Source organism: Chiroxiphia lanceolata, chromosome 7 (genome assembly GCF_009829145.1).
Source record: "Chiroxiphia lanceolata isolate bChiLan1 chromosome 7, bChiLan1.pri, whole genome shotgun sequence".
Lineage (NCBI taxonomy): Eukaryota > Metazoa > Chordata > Aves > Passeriformes > Pipridae > Chiroxiphia > Chiroxiphia lanceolata.
The window spans coordinates 15504456-15521021 of record NC_045643.1 but is presented as its reverse complement, the minus strand read 5'-3'; the positions used below and the strand labels follow the sequence as shown (position 1 = coordinate 15521021).

The 16566-nt window shown below is 38.3% G+C and overlaps 1 long non-coding RNA gene across 1 annotated transcript in view; it reads right to left on the bottom strand.

The window, feature by feature from the left end:
• Positions 1-3186: 3186 nt before the first annotated feature.
• LOC116789826 overlaps positions 3187-16566 on the bottom strand; it is a 220180-nt gene continuing 206800 nt past the window's right edge. The window contains exon 4 of the long non-coding RNA XR_004358169.1: positions 3187-3257. This is a non-coding gene — a long non-coding RNA (uncharacterized LOC116789826). The remainder of the gene's footprint in view (positions 3258-16566) is intronic.

The window sequence follows — 16566 nt, the reverse complement described above, 5'->3', positions numbered from 1 at the left end:
ATGCTACCAGTTGGTGCATAGGCACTGAACATTCAGCTCTGATTAGCTTATTGCTGGTAGTGTCAAAGAAAGGAGAAGGGACTGAGGATGGTGACTGACAGGCTGAAGCTGAGTTTGTGGCAGGAACAGCCAGGAGAACTGGGCATGACCCTTCATTTACTCCATGGTGCTGGGTCTTCTCCTGGGGTAACAGACCTACCTGGAAAGGAAAGCAGTAAAAAGATTCCTATCAATGAGCTCCACGCTTTTTCAAAAGAATTTAAAATGAAAGTTAAGAGCTCTGCCTTACACAGCAGTTACCCCACACAGCAATGACAAATTCATGAAACAGAAAGGAAGACCTCCCTGTCCTGGCAGACAACCTCCCCAGCAGTCCCAGATACCAGTCTGTGACAGATGAGCTTTGCAGTGTGCTGTGATGTTTAGCAACACAAGCTATTTCACACCAACCCTGAGGAGCTGGGAGTGTGTACACACAAGGCTATCAAAGTCACACATTCACACACTTCAGCTGGTTTTCCACCGCCCAGCTGAGGCACCTTCTGGCTTTAGCAGGGCCCTCTGCCACCTGCTAAGCTGGTGACCCCCCAGCTTTGCTTACTCTCTTCTGGTTCAAGAGAACTGCCTCCTCCACAAACAAAATTTGTTCCTCTCCAACACTTCTTACACCATCCTGGTGCCCTAAGATTGTCTAACCCTGAAAAACATCTACTGCAAACAGAATTTTAGATAGTTTGTTGTTTTTCTCTCCACCCCATCGCATGGGTTGGCCAAAAGTTGACATTCATAAATGAAACTAAAAAACATAAATAAGCAAATAATTGCTTTAAATAATTTTCAATAACTGGTCCCAGGAACAGTTCAGGACTTCATCTACCACAGAAACAGGAAGTTTAAATAGTAGGCATGGTCTCCCCACATAGCCTGCTAATATCTTTCTTTAGCAGAGTGATCTGGTTTTCTCAGGTGTATCTCAACAGACCATTTCCAGCCAGGTCCTAGGCCCCTGAGAGATATGGAGGTGGAACCCAGCACTTTGAACTCTACCTGAACAATGGGCAGATCTTTTCTGATTGGTAAATAAGTGTAAAAGGCTTGTGATGTGATAAGACCTGTGCCAGAGCAGGAATCAGTAAACTAGATGACGTTGTTCAGATGAAACACGTGGTTATTTCCGAGTTGTACAGATCTATCTGAATGGAGATAACTATGAGAAAGAGGAAGTATTATAAAGCACACACAGAAGAAATAAAGCATTCTTAGGCATTCCCAAGTCCCAAAGAATAAAACTATGCTCTCAGTAGCAGCGGAATTAAGCTTGACTCTGTGGCATGTAGCTTAGTTCTCAGCATAAGAGATGTTTAGATCCTACAGCTTCCCACAACTTCATTACATATTCACTAAATATTTTTACATGGAAATTCTAAACTCATTTTAGGTCACAGAGTGTGTCCATTTTTTATCTCACTGAGTTTAAAAACTTAATTATTCCTTCTTGTATTAAAATTACAACTAATTAGATTCCCTACGAATAATAAGAGAAATGTGCTGTAATTTATCTGTCAAATGCATCCATGTAAAAATATTTTAAAAGCTATACTGGCCTCTCAAATAAATGTAAATAAAGACCTACTCTCTTAATCACTGTTTTATAAGTCTTTATAGTTTTGACAACATGTATCTAGTTTTTCCAGTCTGTTTGCATCACAGCACATACCTTAGGGGTGGAAGAATAAACTGTAGTCTGGGAAAATTAAGCAAATGCTCTTGTTTTTTAGGTGCCTTATGATAGTTACAGATACTTTGAGGTGAGTCGCTTATGTTTTATGCTTAATATAAGCACAGGGAAGTTGTGGTACAGCTGATCAGCATGGCTTTTCACTAGGCATTCAGGGCATTGTTTGCAACTCAGTGGATTTATTTTGTCCTGATCAATAATCTGAAAAATTTCTGAGCTTTAGGAAATATTTTACTATCCAATATCCATAGATATAAAAATAATTTGATGCATTTCTCTTCTAGCATTTGAAATTCAGCATTTGCCTTAATCTGGAAGTCTCTTCTTTTAAGCCTTAACCCTCTCAAAAATGAAACTTGAATGGGTGTATGGATGAGCATGACGTTTCCCTGTATAGAAAGTAGTTCTGATGCTTTTGAAATTTCTTGCCCTCACCAACTGTAGTCAACATTTCCCAACTTGAATTGGCAATACCAAAATGTGATACCACACAGCAAGTCACTTGCTGGTGGAGCAATGATATGCAAGCATGTATGAAAGTGTTACTCCTGCTTGAAACTTCAGTATTCCAGCTTTGCATCTGTTATTTAATTGGAGTTGGAGCAGGGAGAAGGGAGGAGGAGGAGGTATCTTTTTTTTTTTAAAGAATATTTGTCACTAATTTTCCCATCTATAGAAGTAATTTCTACTTAAAAATTAGAAATAATTTCAATTGCAAAAGCACACACTAATTTTTTTGCTTTCTTGTTTTGATTTCTATGTGGCAGTAAACTCAACAAAGACAAAATGCTGTGGAAGAAAAGGTGATAATTGCTGATTTTGTAACTGGGGTCGAGTGAATTGGGCAAAATGTGGGAGAAAGGTGACCTCTGCTCAGAAGCCTCCCTCCTCATAAGCAGGCGTCTGTGGTTTAATGATTCACCGTGGTGCAGAGAAGGAATCAAATTAGTTGTTGTGTGAAGCTGTCATTACTCTGTGTGTTTCTCTGTATAGTTCCAGCTTAAAGCATGTCGTTCCTTTCATAGCAGCCCCTCAGATTACTGTATCTCATCCTTTTCACATCAAAGTGCTGTCACCACTTTTACAGTATAAAAAGGATGCAGAGATAATTTTACAATACATTCTCTTCAAGCAGCTTTGACTTGTGCAGTTGCAACATTTCTTTTTATTCTGGGATTTGCAAAAGAAGTTGCACTAAAATGAGTAGCATCTTAAAACTGAACAAAGCCAGGAAACTAAATGTCTATTTGGACCGAAGCACCTCTGCAGGGACAATGAGGATTTTAGGAAGTTAATTCTTCTCAAGTGCTGCCTGAATTATATTTCAGTCAACTAGGAAGAACCATTGACAGTGTGGAAAATGTCCATTCTTTGAAAAGCATGGATCATCTCTTTTTATTTACTAGCTGAAAAAAAACTTGGTACCTTAGGAAGTCTTCCCACTTCCAACATCAAAGGCTCTGCCTCAGCTAGTAGCCAGTATGTAGAGAGCTGGGCTTACTGTCTTGACCTTGCTGCTCTATGGGAAAGTAAAAAAAATAAAAGAATTAATACTGGAGGAAAGCAAGTGAAAGGCAGCAGAAAGACAGAACTTTGTAGAACTGGCTTTAACTTTTTAGGACTTTGTTTAAGTCCACTCTGCCAAGAAATTTGTTTTCCTCTAAGTCATTATGCAGCTATGCATATATAATCTAAAAATGTTTCACATTGGCAAGTAATAACATACCAAGGTCTGGAGTTTCAGGTGGATGTGGTGTACCTTTCTCAGGAAGACCTGGGGACCCCTTCTGTACAGTGGTGGTTGAAGGCAATGCGACAAAGGAACAATTCTGGACAGGATAGACTTACCTACTACCACAGAAAGGATAAGCCTGAGTCAGCAGGCAGGAACTGCATCTTATTTTCATGGAGGAACTCTAAAATTTTGGTTTTATCTCAGATTTCAAGAAATTCAGATTTTTTTTTTTTTTCACAACAGGAAATAGAACTACAGATCAATGAATAATTAGCAAAGCATTACTGTAAAAGCATAAAGTTCAGTGAGAGAAAGAGAAAACTGAATATTTGGGTAACTCATTTTTTGGACTTGATGGAAAATATATCTTGAAATCATGAGAATGAAAGTTTAGATCTATATATAGTATGTTTGTGAGATCCATCTGTACCTAAATACCATTCAACTTTGCCTTGGAATCATAAAAGATTTGAACTTAAAACTAGTTCTTCCTTCCTTCATTGGCATTTTTTCTTTTAGCATATGACACAGTAGTGTGTCCTTGGCTCTTCATGACTGCAAAGGGACAAATACTTAGCAATAATGTTCACACAGATGTCACAAACTGATCTTGGTTACAGCAGTGTAAGTCTGGAGAAACTCAGCTGATCTCAATGGACTTACTCAGGCCTGAAATCAATTATTGCTGTGGTGTGAGTGCATGGAGCCCAGGTCATCGGCCCAGTTCTGGCATTGAGATGCAAATAGAAACCAGGGGGAACAGGAGAGCATTGCCCAGGCATCCCAGAGGCAGCTGGGCCACGCAGGGCTCCTGGCACCACTCGTGCAGAACAGGCGAGAAACAATGCCGGGGCGTGCCTGGGTGGTGCAGCCCCTGTAGCTACACGGCCAAGGAGCAAGCGGGGAGAGATTCAATGGAAGTGGGTAATTGTTATGCAGCCATGCAAGAATAGAAACAAAATGCAGCTTAAATACTCCTCCCCCAAGCCAGCCCCTGTGATTATGCTACCAATAACCACAGTGGTAGCTGTGGTGCCCATGTTTCCATTTCAGTCCCTGGCATCTGTGGGCACTGGCACTGAAGCAGACCCCAGTTGGATGCCTGGAAGGCAGTGCTGTGCCAGGCTAGTGATGGGCTACATCATTTTAGATAAAATGATGCTTCCTGACACCCTCCCTGTGTCAGCCACCTTGTAGGAACAGGCTGCAAACACACATACCACAAAGTCCCTTTCCATTTCCTTCCTGTGTCTTACCTCCTACCGCCAACAATCAAGCAAATAAGAACATGAAGTAACACATTGTACCAGTTTAAAAATTACACTTCCCACCTGATGTGTGCCATTACATAATTTTTTACACAGAGAATTTAACCCAAAGTGGCACATATCTCATATTAGTGGCTGAGTCTCAGTTGTTTTCACAGAGGTACCCCAACAGTACAGTTGGATTCTCGGGGGGGGGGAGGGGGAAGGGATCTGCAGACACTCTTGAAACCCCTTCACCAGGCAGCCTGCTCTCCAGCTTGCATTAGCTTTAATAAAAGGCAGAGGGGCTTAAGAGTTTTGTTTCTTTTGCCATATCAGTATTTTCCTGTATAGTGACTAGTAATCTATATAAGACAAAATAACACTGAAATAGATTAATTTTATCCTTTGTCATATTTATCCATTAGTGATTTTTCCCCTCTGGTAGCACACATAAGTAAATGTGAAGAAAAGAAATGTTGATTAGGCAGCTAATTCTGAAAGCAAAGGATGACATCAAATTTAACAGGGAAATTAATCCTCCATTTCTTCTTCTTCAGTTTTTGTTATAATTAGTTAGTGCCACTTACCTTTCTCCATTTGTTAAGCTCCAAATGACAAATTTTGGAAAATAGTAAATAAATACATAAAAACCTTAATAAACCCCTTGATCTAGACAGGCAAAGAATAAAGCCTCATTTGGAAGGGATCAACAATAAATACTAAGGAATTGCTTAATTTTTCTAAAGATTGGTTGTTGTTTTTTTTAAATTCAAGAATACAAAATATTAACTCCATTTTGCAGTAAGTTTGAAATAGCTTGCCTTATTTTTTGAAAATGGGGGAATTCCATCGTAGATAGTGGATTTGGCACTTTATTTTGAAAAACAGCCCTAACAGGGAAACTCTCTTGTTCCCCACTTTACTCCCTTCTGCAAAGGCCATATGACTTTACAAGCTGTTGTCATACCTACCATAGAAATACACTGCTACTAAAACTGAGAGTGGTCATTTTCTTCAGCTGTAGTGCTTTTAGACAACCTGGAACATCTATCTACGCTTTCACCACTAATTATGTAAACATACACATTGTAAGTGCAAAGGAGAAAGCTGCCAACTCTTTTATTATCACCTCTTCATTAAGCTCTTGCAGTTTAAAGGACTTAATATGGAATATAAAGATACTAAATTAAAGCTGGTGTTTCACGCACCTCCTGTTTTGGTGAGAATTATCTTGGCTGAACACAGGCTTCAGAGCTGACAAGAATAAGGATAACAAGAGGCTGGAGCCTCTACTCCAGCCCAGAGTTCATGAAACATCCCGAGGGGTCCCTGGGCAAAGGCTGAGGAGGGCAGGGACTTGCCACTCTCCTTGGCTAAAGCCCCAGGTGTAAGAAGGAATTTTACATTAGAGCCTCTCAGAGCTGAAAGGTGATTGGGGCTAATAGATCAAAACAAAGGAGTCTTCTTCATATCACTATTACAGAAGGAAATTACATGAGTTAGTTAAAAAAGCATTCTGAGGGCACTGAAGATAGACAGAAAATGTTATGTTTCTAGTTATGGGATGCACATGGTTGGGTCGTGGTCATACCTGCAGTAGATGTTGTCATGCTGGGGGCGATATGCTGTTAAATTTCTCAGGAATTAATAAAGTCGTGACTCTGCTTCCCCAACCTCCCCCACAGGTCAACCAGACTGTGGGGTGTGCTGCCCTGGCATGTTCTCGCAGAATGGGGACACTTTGAAAATCTGAATACATCTTCTTTGCATAGGGAATACATAATAACTCTACCAACAAGTATCCAGACAGACTCTGCACAGCAACTTTGAGATGCAAGTATCCTGTGCCTGGTGAGCCAGTCAGACTGTGCAGGAGCATACAAGTGGAATTCCAGTTTTGTATATGGGCACACACCAAACAGTTTTGAGGTGTTGTGATCTAGCTAACCTGCTGTCTGCAGAGCTTTAACCCATCGGTCACCTACCAGATCTATAGTATTTATTTTCTCTTGCTGGCCACAAATCTGAGATGATCCTGATACAGTCAGCCAGAACAATATTTTCATTTATTTATATAATTCAATACACTGAGTACATTGGCCATACAGAGAGTTAAGTGACAGGCTGACTGTTATTTACTGAAGGGCTCTTGCAGTGGCCAGAAGTAAGAAGTAAGGATAGCGTTTAGGGCCTTATCCTTCCTATGCTGCTGAGTCACCTCAGTTTCTGTAGGAAAACAGTGAGGAATATGGGACAAAAGCTTCCTTTGGAATGGTGTCTTTGGGAAGGAGTGTTGTCTCATGACAGCCAGCAAAGCTATGCTGGCACTGGGGACAGTTTCTGTGCTCACTATACAGCTGATACTACTCAAAAGACATTACTTGGAGTATCACATAATGCTGATATGTCACAGTAGAAGGTCATTGCTGTCCCCAGATTCTGCACTTCTACTTACTGAAATAAAAACCATAATAGAACACATATATATACATATATAAAAATCACTATGGTGATATGTCTTAAAGATACTGTAATAAACACAAGTATTAATTATTCCCCGTAAAAACAAACAAACCTCTTGTTCTGGTTCCCTTGAAATGTCAAATAATTCTAACTGGAATGGAAACTATCTGCTATGAATGGTGGATTGTTATGGTGAAGCTGGAGGGTGTCTGCTTTATAGAAATAGAACTAATGAATTAAGAAAAACCCAACACTGATATGATAAGCTCACATTATTCAAATTAGTTGCTATGAGAAATCACTGAAAAGAGAGCCTTTTATAATTTTTTTTTTTTAAACTGGACTATGCTCGTGATGTTAAAAGAGTGAATATATGAAATAACTGAATTGTAGAATCTTTATGTTAACTTTCTTTTGATAACTGAGCTTTGGCATAGCCTCTGCTTTTAAATGAGAGCACTCAGTTTGTAGTGCTGGCTTAAATTCACTGTATGGCTAGTGAGCTTCAGCAGGTTTAGCACTTCTCTACTTCAGACATAGCAGTTGTATGTTTTTTTCCTCCCCAAAGAAGTAAATTATTTATACAGCACCAACCTTTTTTAACCTAGCTTCTGACAGGCTGGGATTTTTCCAATCTCAGTTGAAACTGTCTAAATAATTTATCAAATATTCTTTCGAAGTACAATGAATTCTGAAACCTAAGAAATGTTAAATGAGATTCTTTGCCCTTCCAGTGGGAAAGGGTTACTGAGGTTAAGCTAGTATGTTCTTTGAACTTTTCTCAGTCCCTGTCTTTTCCCATTGTACAGTCTCCTTTTTCTCTCCTACTGTCTATCTATTAATTTTCATGACATTTTCTATTTATCAGACTTTTCCTTTATGTTTCAGTATCTCTTGCTAACTCTTCCCTTGCTGAAGTCTTTCTATACCTCTTCTTCTTTGTTATAGTAAGACAGCTTTCCTTTGAGATGGTCCTCCAGAGAGAGGAACCATTGATTGTTGTGTCCCAAGCTGTACAGGCAGTCCTGAATCTTTCAGTCCAGCCTCAAATTCAGCTGAATCATCTCCCATCCCCATTAAGAAAATGGTGACAAATCACAGAATCACAGAGTCATGGAATGGTTTGGTTTGGAAGGGACCTTTACAGGTCCTCTAGTCCAACCTCCATGGGTCTTCAACTAGAGCAGGTTGCTCATAGATCCATCCAACCCGGCCTTGAATGTTTCCAGGGAAAACATTCTACCAGCCCTCTGGGCAGCCTGTTGCAGTGTTTTGTCACCTTCATCATAAAAAATTTCTTCCTTATATCTAGTCTAAATCTAGACTCTTTCAGTCTAAAACCATTATCCCTTGCCCTTGGCCTGCTACAGGCCCTGCTACTAAGAAGTCCATCCCCAATCTTAAAAAATCTAAAGATCTTTGGTAAAGATAAGAAAAAAAGACATTTCCCTAGAACTTGAATCTGCAAACAACATGGAATCTTGCAAGAACATATTTCCAGATCAGGTATCTGACACACATACACACACACACACATGCACACACACCCTCCCCCTGCCCCAATCCATTTCTGTCTGGTCAAAACTTCCTCAAAGATTGCCTTTCTGTAGCACTTGGATAATTCTCTCTCAAAGAACCAATAAAAAAAGTTTGTAAACACACACACACACACACACACACACACAAATCCAATCCACCAAAAGAAAACCTTGGACTATTCCAATTTTTCCAGAAGGTATTTTAATCCTTTTAAAGTTTTGTCAGTGATTCAGGTGGCTTCCTTTACCTGAATCAATTCATCCAATTTACTCAAAAAAGAACTTCCAATTTTCTTTTTAGGAAGAAGAAATAATAAAGTAGCACCCCATACTGCTTTTACTTAGACTCAGCAATTCAGCATTGTATCCTTTATAAATTAATGATATAATGAACTATGCTTCAAGATGTCTGACTTAGTATCACAGCTGAAATCAGCAGCAGAAACACAAACTAGCAGCTAAGTTTCTGATACTTCTCTGTACTGTAGCTGTTTAAACAGAACATTACTCCTTTAAGGAAGCCATTTAATTTTGAAGTTTTAAAGCAAGTCACTTAACCATAAAAGCAGACTTCAGAGAAGCTGACCTGCATGAGCTCCTATGTCAGAGAATAATGCCCAGGCACAATCTTATAGGAAATGCTCAATAAGAAAGGCAGTAGGTATATGGATAACCCAGTAACTATAAAATGGAATAACCCCTATTTTCTTTGTGGTCTTCATTGCATTTTTCAGATGTTTTGCAAGGCAACTTCTTCTCCCCTCTCCCTCTTAACTTTTCTTTCTGTCACAGTCAAAATTAAGACCTTATATAAACTGAGCACAAATTGACCAATGCTCACTCACCACAATCAACCTCCCTCCACGTTCTGCTGTCCTAAACCCACAACCTTTGATATCCAGTCTTTGGCCCCACTATTTCTTGAACAAACACGGTAGGATAGGAATAAGAAATAATTTAAAAAATTGCAACCAAAAAAAAAGGGGGTACAGACAGCAAACTAACTAGCAGATAAGCTCCTTATAACCATTCTTTGTGAAGTACATGTATATTGTAAAGTTTTTTATTGCAAGTTTGCTGAATTTTGCTATCTTCTGACTTGCACTGAATTATTTTTCTGAAGATTTCCTTACACAAAACTACACTCTAGCTCTAAGTCTTAAAAATACATTTGTTACATCATAACCTTGAGTTATTATTTCACCATATATTTAAAAAGGTCAGTCAAGAATAAAGCTTTGCTTTTGATTTGGAGAGCAACAGTTCCCCCAATGTATGGCCACCTTAATATTAATAAAATACTTTAAAACTGTATGTGTAAAGATTTGTTATGAGATATGCAAGTTTGCATTATTTAATGGTATGTTATTATTTAATGTTTGCAGATAATAAGTTTTTATAAGTCTACAAAATTTTAATTTCACTCCAATACTCTGGTTTCCTTTTCTGTTTGATAACAGTGTAAAACTTAATCGTGAAGAAAGCTCTGTTTATCACTCAATAGCTATCCTAGCTACAGTATTTGACCCTGAGATTACCTCAGTTGATTAGAGCATGGTGCCAATAACAGCAAGGTCGTGGGTTTAATCCCCGCATGGGCCATTCATTTAAGAGCTGGATTCCATAATCCTTGTAGGTCCCTTCCAACTCAGAAGATTCTGTGATTCTGTATTTTCCTTTTTAGAAAACAGTCTACTTGGAGCTGAAGAAACAGGGAAAGGATGTTCGATAATCCCGATTTCCCACTAGATGCCGCTCTAAGTACAAAAACAAACTCCAGCATGTTCATTAATAAATGTGTGAATTGCTTAACCACATTACGTGTTCATTAATTTACTGCTCTTATGTGCTCATAAAGATTGATAATATGGAGCTACAGTGGCCTATGAAAAATTCAAAAACCAATGGCTCTTCTATTCCAAAGTTTGGCTAGATATTTCTCCCAGTATGTCTATTTAACTTCAGTATTAAATGGTTTTGGTCACTTGTGGTACAACAGACATGCTAAAAGCCTTTTTTTAATTTTTTTTTTTTTTCTTTCTTGGAACTTACCATAATGTGGTTAAATGCCAAAATTTACTGCACTCTACTCCAGTAAGGTGTAGTAATTTCAATAGCTAGCTGGGTATTAAAATGCAGCATGTATTATATACACATATTGTATACAAGCATGTACACTCATACAGATTCACAAGCTGGAATAAACTGATAAATGCTATTAAATAACTATGTATTCACCTGACACCTCAGGCATCTTTACATAAAATAAGGTAGCATAAAGGAATTAGTCATAACAATGCATTCCATGTAAAGTGTCTTCCATGTGTGCCATTCCTTTATAAAAGATGTAAGACTAAGATATGAAACTACTTCTCGATTGGAGAACTTGAGCTGTTTACAGTGCCAGTTGTGTATAATTACACCTCAATCCTGTTAACTGTTTACATTTTGTATTATCTATTCTAAAAAAAAAAAAAAAAGACATTTCAATCTTTCTAATTTACAATGGTTGAAATTCTTATTGCCAAAACACAATATGCAGAAGAAAAAAAACATCTCTAGCAAAATTTCAACCAGAAAGGCTACTTTTCTAAGCAAACAGTGCTGGGCTTAAAGATGTTTTATGTATTCTAACATATAGTTGCTTCTGAGTGTCTTATCAGCAACTTAGTGTGTTGTTCAAGCTGTGTGGAAAACCTTTCAGATCCAAGTCAAGTGGGCACAAAACACAATTACAGTCATAACTTGTTTGAAGACACCTTGTATTTGCATCAGTGGCAAACCTGACTGATATAAATTCTTTCAAATTCATGAATGGTAAGTTTGAAATGTGTACTAAATTAGAAGATGGACATTTGCAGCAGAACATTGATGTGCAAGATTTTTAATGGTTACTTTGATTTTCATTGGTTGATTATATTAAAATATTTCATGTATACATTTATCTCAGCCTCTGAATGTAAGTATTCTAGGTAACATGGCGATGACAGCTTTAATGGGAGCAGACTTGGCCACCCTGCTGTGACAGACTAGTGATTCACAGTATTTTAATCTTTCATGTATTGACTTTCTTACTCTTTAAAATACATTCAGATACAGACACAAAAGATACTGAAGTTCTGTTTAATAAACAATTTATCAGGATTCTGAACTTCATTAATAAATTAAGGAATATATTTACTTATATGAAAGCCTGACCTGAATGTCTAAATTTCTTCTTTGCTTCTGTATTTACTTGTTAAAAAATCCCTTAATCTTCTGGCTTGAGATAACTTTTATTAGGATTGTCACTAGTGACATGTTATGAGGATTTATAAGAAGATTTTTTTTCTGTGTTTTTCTGTCAATTACATGCTAACTATTTTCTATACCATCAATTTTTAATGAAAAAAAATCCTTGTTGTCTGATAAACCAATACTTAGGGTACTTAGAAAAATGAGGTACCAATACTCTTTTATTTCCTGAAAAGTAACAGAAAGATTAAAAAAAAAAAAGAAGTTTGAGCCTTTAAGCAGACATTATATGCTGTTTACACCCTGATTCTGCCCAAGTAATGGAGACTTGTGTCAACATATGACTCCACTGGCTGCAATGGTTTCAGGGCACAAGGGAAGGGCTCTCATGATTCAAACAATGTTTCTAGTTGCAAGAAAAAATAAATCATGACCTATGCTTCCCCACTACTGAAAATAATGAGAACTTTTAATATTAAACTTGACTTTAAATTTTGTTTTATAGTTCTAGAGCCTTTTGGCATTATATTTTCAAGATTTCTGGAACAATCATGACAGATAATTATTTTTTAGATTTAAAAATTAATCCACACTTCTGGTTCTCTTAGCTACACTGGCAGACCTCTTCTGTGTGCTCAGCTGTGTCGGCGGAAAAATGCTGTCTTCACTTATGTCAGTCAGGAATGTGGTGCACTTATACCAGCCAAAAAATTCCCTCTGTCAGCATGTCTTGACTCTGTACTAGGGCCTCTGGCAGCCAGGCTGATCTTACATCACTGCAAAGGCAACGAAGACAAGCCTTCAGAGCCACTCTGGCCGAGCACCTGCACTGGCAGAGCCCAGTCTAATCTTTGGAGCACCCTAAATGACAAACCATGGTCAGCAGCTCCAGTGTATGTTTAAACCTGAACTCCTACCCCAGGAATAAAATCTGCATTTTGTCCTGTAGTACGTCACAATATCAGCTGTACACAGGTGACGCTCTGGCACTGCAGAACCTGCCTGACACTACCCACACAAAAGTCCAGCTGTTTTTGCAGCATAAAGGTATGGATTTACACCTGGCTGCCTTAGAGCTTTCAATGGCTCTCAGACTTCCCAGTCCTAGGAAATCTTTTTCTCTTAACTTCTATTTCTGTCTTTCCCAGCGTGGGAACAATGCCTTTTGTTTCCAATCTGTATCTGTGAGGTATTGTGCACGTAGGTCTCTGAGGCTGCGACTGTTTGAGTGATGAGAACTGCTTGATGAGAAAGTGCAGCCAGATTACAGCAAAGAGGTTGAAAATTAGAGCAAAAGGAAGGAAATTAGGAGGAGTACGACCCAGGTGGAACTGGGGATGCCAAAATTAACATCTCCCTTGCTCTTTTAGAATATATTTTGACAAAAGCCTATTTCAAATTCTGGTTGAGGCAAAAAACTGAGATGAAGCCTGTTCCTCACTCTCTCTCACTTGTTTGAATGTAAAGCATTCTCAAGTTGTGTACGATTTTTGCTTTCCACATATAAAAAAAAAAGAAAATGAAAGTGAGCCAGCTTGAAACCCCCACACCCTGTAACACTGAGTGAAATCTCCAGCAGAGGCATGCTCCCAGGCACTTCGGGTAGAAGAGAGGGCAAAGAAGGTTTAGCAAAGAGCACAGTGTCTTTTGTTTTGGTCAGAAACTCTGGGATCTGTGGCCTGAAGAGGAGAGAAAGGAGAGCAAATAGGGCATTATCCCAGCTGTAAAAAAAAGATTTACTCCGAGCACCTTCTGAATTAAGGTGAGCAATAATTTTCTATGTGTCTGCCCAGCTCTTACCCACTCTATTTATATGGTATTTTAAAGGATTGGAATAAAATATTTGAAGCTGAATTGAGCAGGCAGACATTATTTTAAACTGACCTACAACTAATAACAAGAATATGTTCTCTGCAAACAATGAAAGAAAATATGTAGATTCTAACTATTTTTTTTTTAAATTCCACCTGAATTAGTCCCTCATCCTTCTGAGGAGAAAGCAGAGAAAGGGAGAAGTGCTTGAAAGTCAAAATACTACTTTGCACATCTCTAATGTTTTCCATTCTAGTATGTCTAGTTCTTTACAAGCTTAATGTGATTAACTTTATGCTCAGTAAGCAGTTCTACCCATAAAAATAGGTAGGTCTTTACAGGATTAGGGCCTCAATTTGTCCTTAAAGTGGTGAGCAGTGAATATCACTGCTTTAAAAGATAGAACAGTATAAATAACAGATACTGTGATTTGCCTGAAGATCTGTCAAAATGAAAATTGTATTGGATTAACCTGAAACAAAACAAAAGAATGCTCACATTTGCAGTGAGCTGGAAGGAAAAGGAAAGCAGAAAGAAAGAAAAAAATTAACATGATGAAACATTTCCTTTGATTAAATTATGAAACATTTCTTTCTTAAAGCTCTTAAAATGTCATTCTTTAGAATAAAATGGAAATTATTTAAAATTACTGGTTAGAATTGAAATAGTAATTCTTAGTATGTCAAACTGAAATGTCTACTTTTCTTTGTACACAGCATGACAATTGTCACATTGTAAAAAACACCCTTTGGTAGGGAATGTTTTCTGGTCTCTGTGTTAGGGCAGGTTAAGTGGAGCTTTTGGCACATGGCTGTTGATGGGAGCGCTCCCTCAGGTCGGAGGGTTTTCAGAGGGTGGCTGCACCCCACTTTCCTGTCCTGTGTGGCCCTTAGCTGTGGCCTCGTGGGGGGCCATGGTGCAGCACCTTCCACCCATGGACAGCTCTAGTGATGGCATCGCTGTGTCCATCAGGAGCCTGCAGCAGAGCTGCCATTCGGGCTTAGCCAGGAGCGTGTTAGGAGTCAGGCCTTGAACAGTTCCTGACCAAATACTGGAAAACAGCAGAAAGACAAGACACAGGGATGACTTGTTAGGGCACAGCCTGCTCCAGAGGTGGCCCCTTAGGGCACAGCCTGTTCCAGAGATGCCCCACTCATGGCATGGCCTGTGCCAGGGATGCCCTGCTCAGGGCACAGTCAATCTGAGCACATGCTGATTTTGCAGCACTGAGACCACCTGCCCCCCAGGTCAACAGCACAGAGGCTGCAAGGGCTCTGACTCCTGGATGCCATGGGCTCATCTGCTCCTCATGGCCAGGCTGGCTCCATCCTTCTCCCCCATCTGCCATTTCTGGTTCCTCTCACATCTCTTGCTACACACTTTGTGCACACAGATCCCACAGAAGATTACTCTATTTTTTTTCTGATTGTTTCTTCTTGTTGTGTTAGTTGGGGAAAGATCTAGGACTCTGAAAAGCTTGCTCATCACTTTCTAATAAAAGTCTGCTTAAAGGATAAGCAACAGTAGAATAACCTGCATGGGAAAGGGCTGAGGAATCACATAGTGAGAGTGCAGCTATCAGGGAGTTTGAGAGGGTTTTGACAACCATGGATAGAAACCAGGGTTCAGGCTGAGAAAATCTGAGAAGTTTCCTGAAGTTCACTGCTAGCTCAAGGGAAGAACAGATTATGAAAATATTTTTTTCAGAGAAGTCATGCAAAATATATTAAAAAAACAGATTAATTTTAAAACTATTGAAAATTTAATGTGAAATTATGTGTGGACCAAGCATGTGTTAAGACTTGGACTTAGTATAATTTGCTGCTAAACAAAACCATGCTTAATTAATAAGTATCCTACTTAAGAATGAGTTAAAAATGTTGCTTTTCAAATTATCAACTAAACATTAATTTAAATATTAATTTATTTTTACTCTCAACTTTTTTATTAACAACATATATAATGTATTACTGATTAAATATATCTTCTACATCTATCTCTGTAACAGCACAGATGATGGGTTCTGTTTACTTTTGTAGGTGTAAGTATTTTCAGGACTGCAGAAAAGCTTTTGGCCAAATGACTTTGTGCTGCAGTTTAGCAGGAGCAGAGAGAATATGTGCTTCTTTTCCAAATAAGTCACACATAGTAATGATATCAATTTTGAGTTGAAAAGAACAGCCTATTTTGTTATTTCGAAATCCATGAATAGACACAGCAAGTGAGGATGAACTCAACTAATTTCAGAAATCTGAAGGTCCCCAGCACAGCTTTTTGAGAACATTTGCAAACAGATGCCTCTGGGAATTTTCAAGACTACCTACAGGTCACCTTGTATCCATTGATTTCTTTGGAAGCAGGCACCTGATTGTCAGTGCAGTTTTGAAAAATCTCATTATGCCTCTACTGCAGATTTGGAGTCCTAATATGTGGCTTAGAGTGACAAGAAACAAACTTCCCATTCACTAAGTGTAGTTAATACAAATGTAATGCTAGTATATGTTTTAATAAATGATGCTATTGAGTAATGAAGAAAAAAATGGGTTACTAATAACATATTTTCTAAATCTCAATTTGTACATCTTTTATGCTGTAATTGTACATTCAGCTTGATACAAATTGAAAAATACCTTGTCTAATAAAATTGAAATATTTTCTAATGTAAATTAAGGTTTCTACAATAGAATTTGAATTGATATATGTTAAAATTTCTGCTTGAGTAAACACATATATGAACAGTATGTAGTAAGAAATATCCACCTGGAATAAAGGCTATGTGCAGTTCCACTTTTGAAT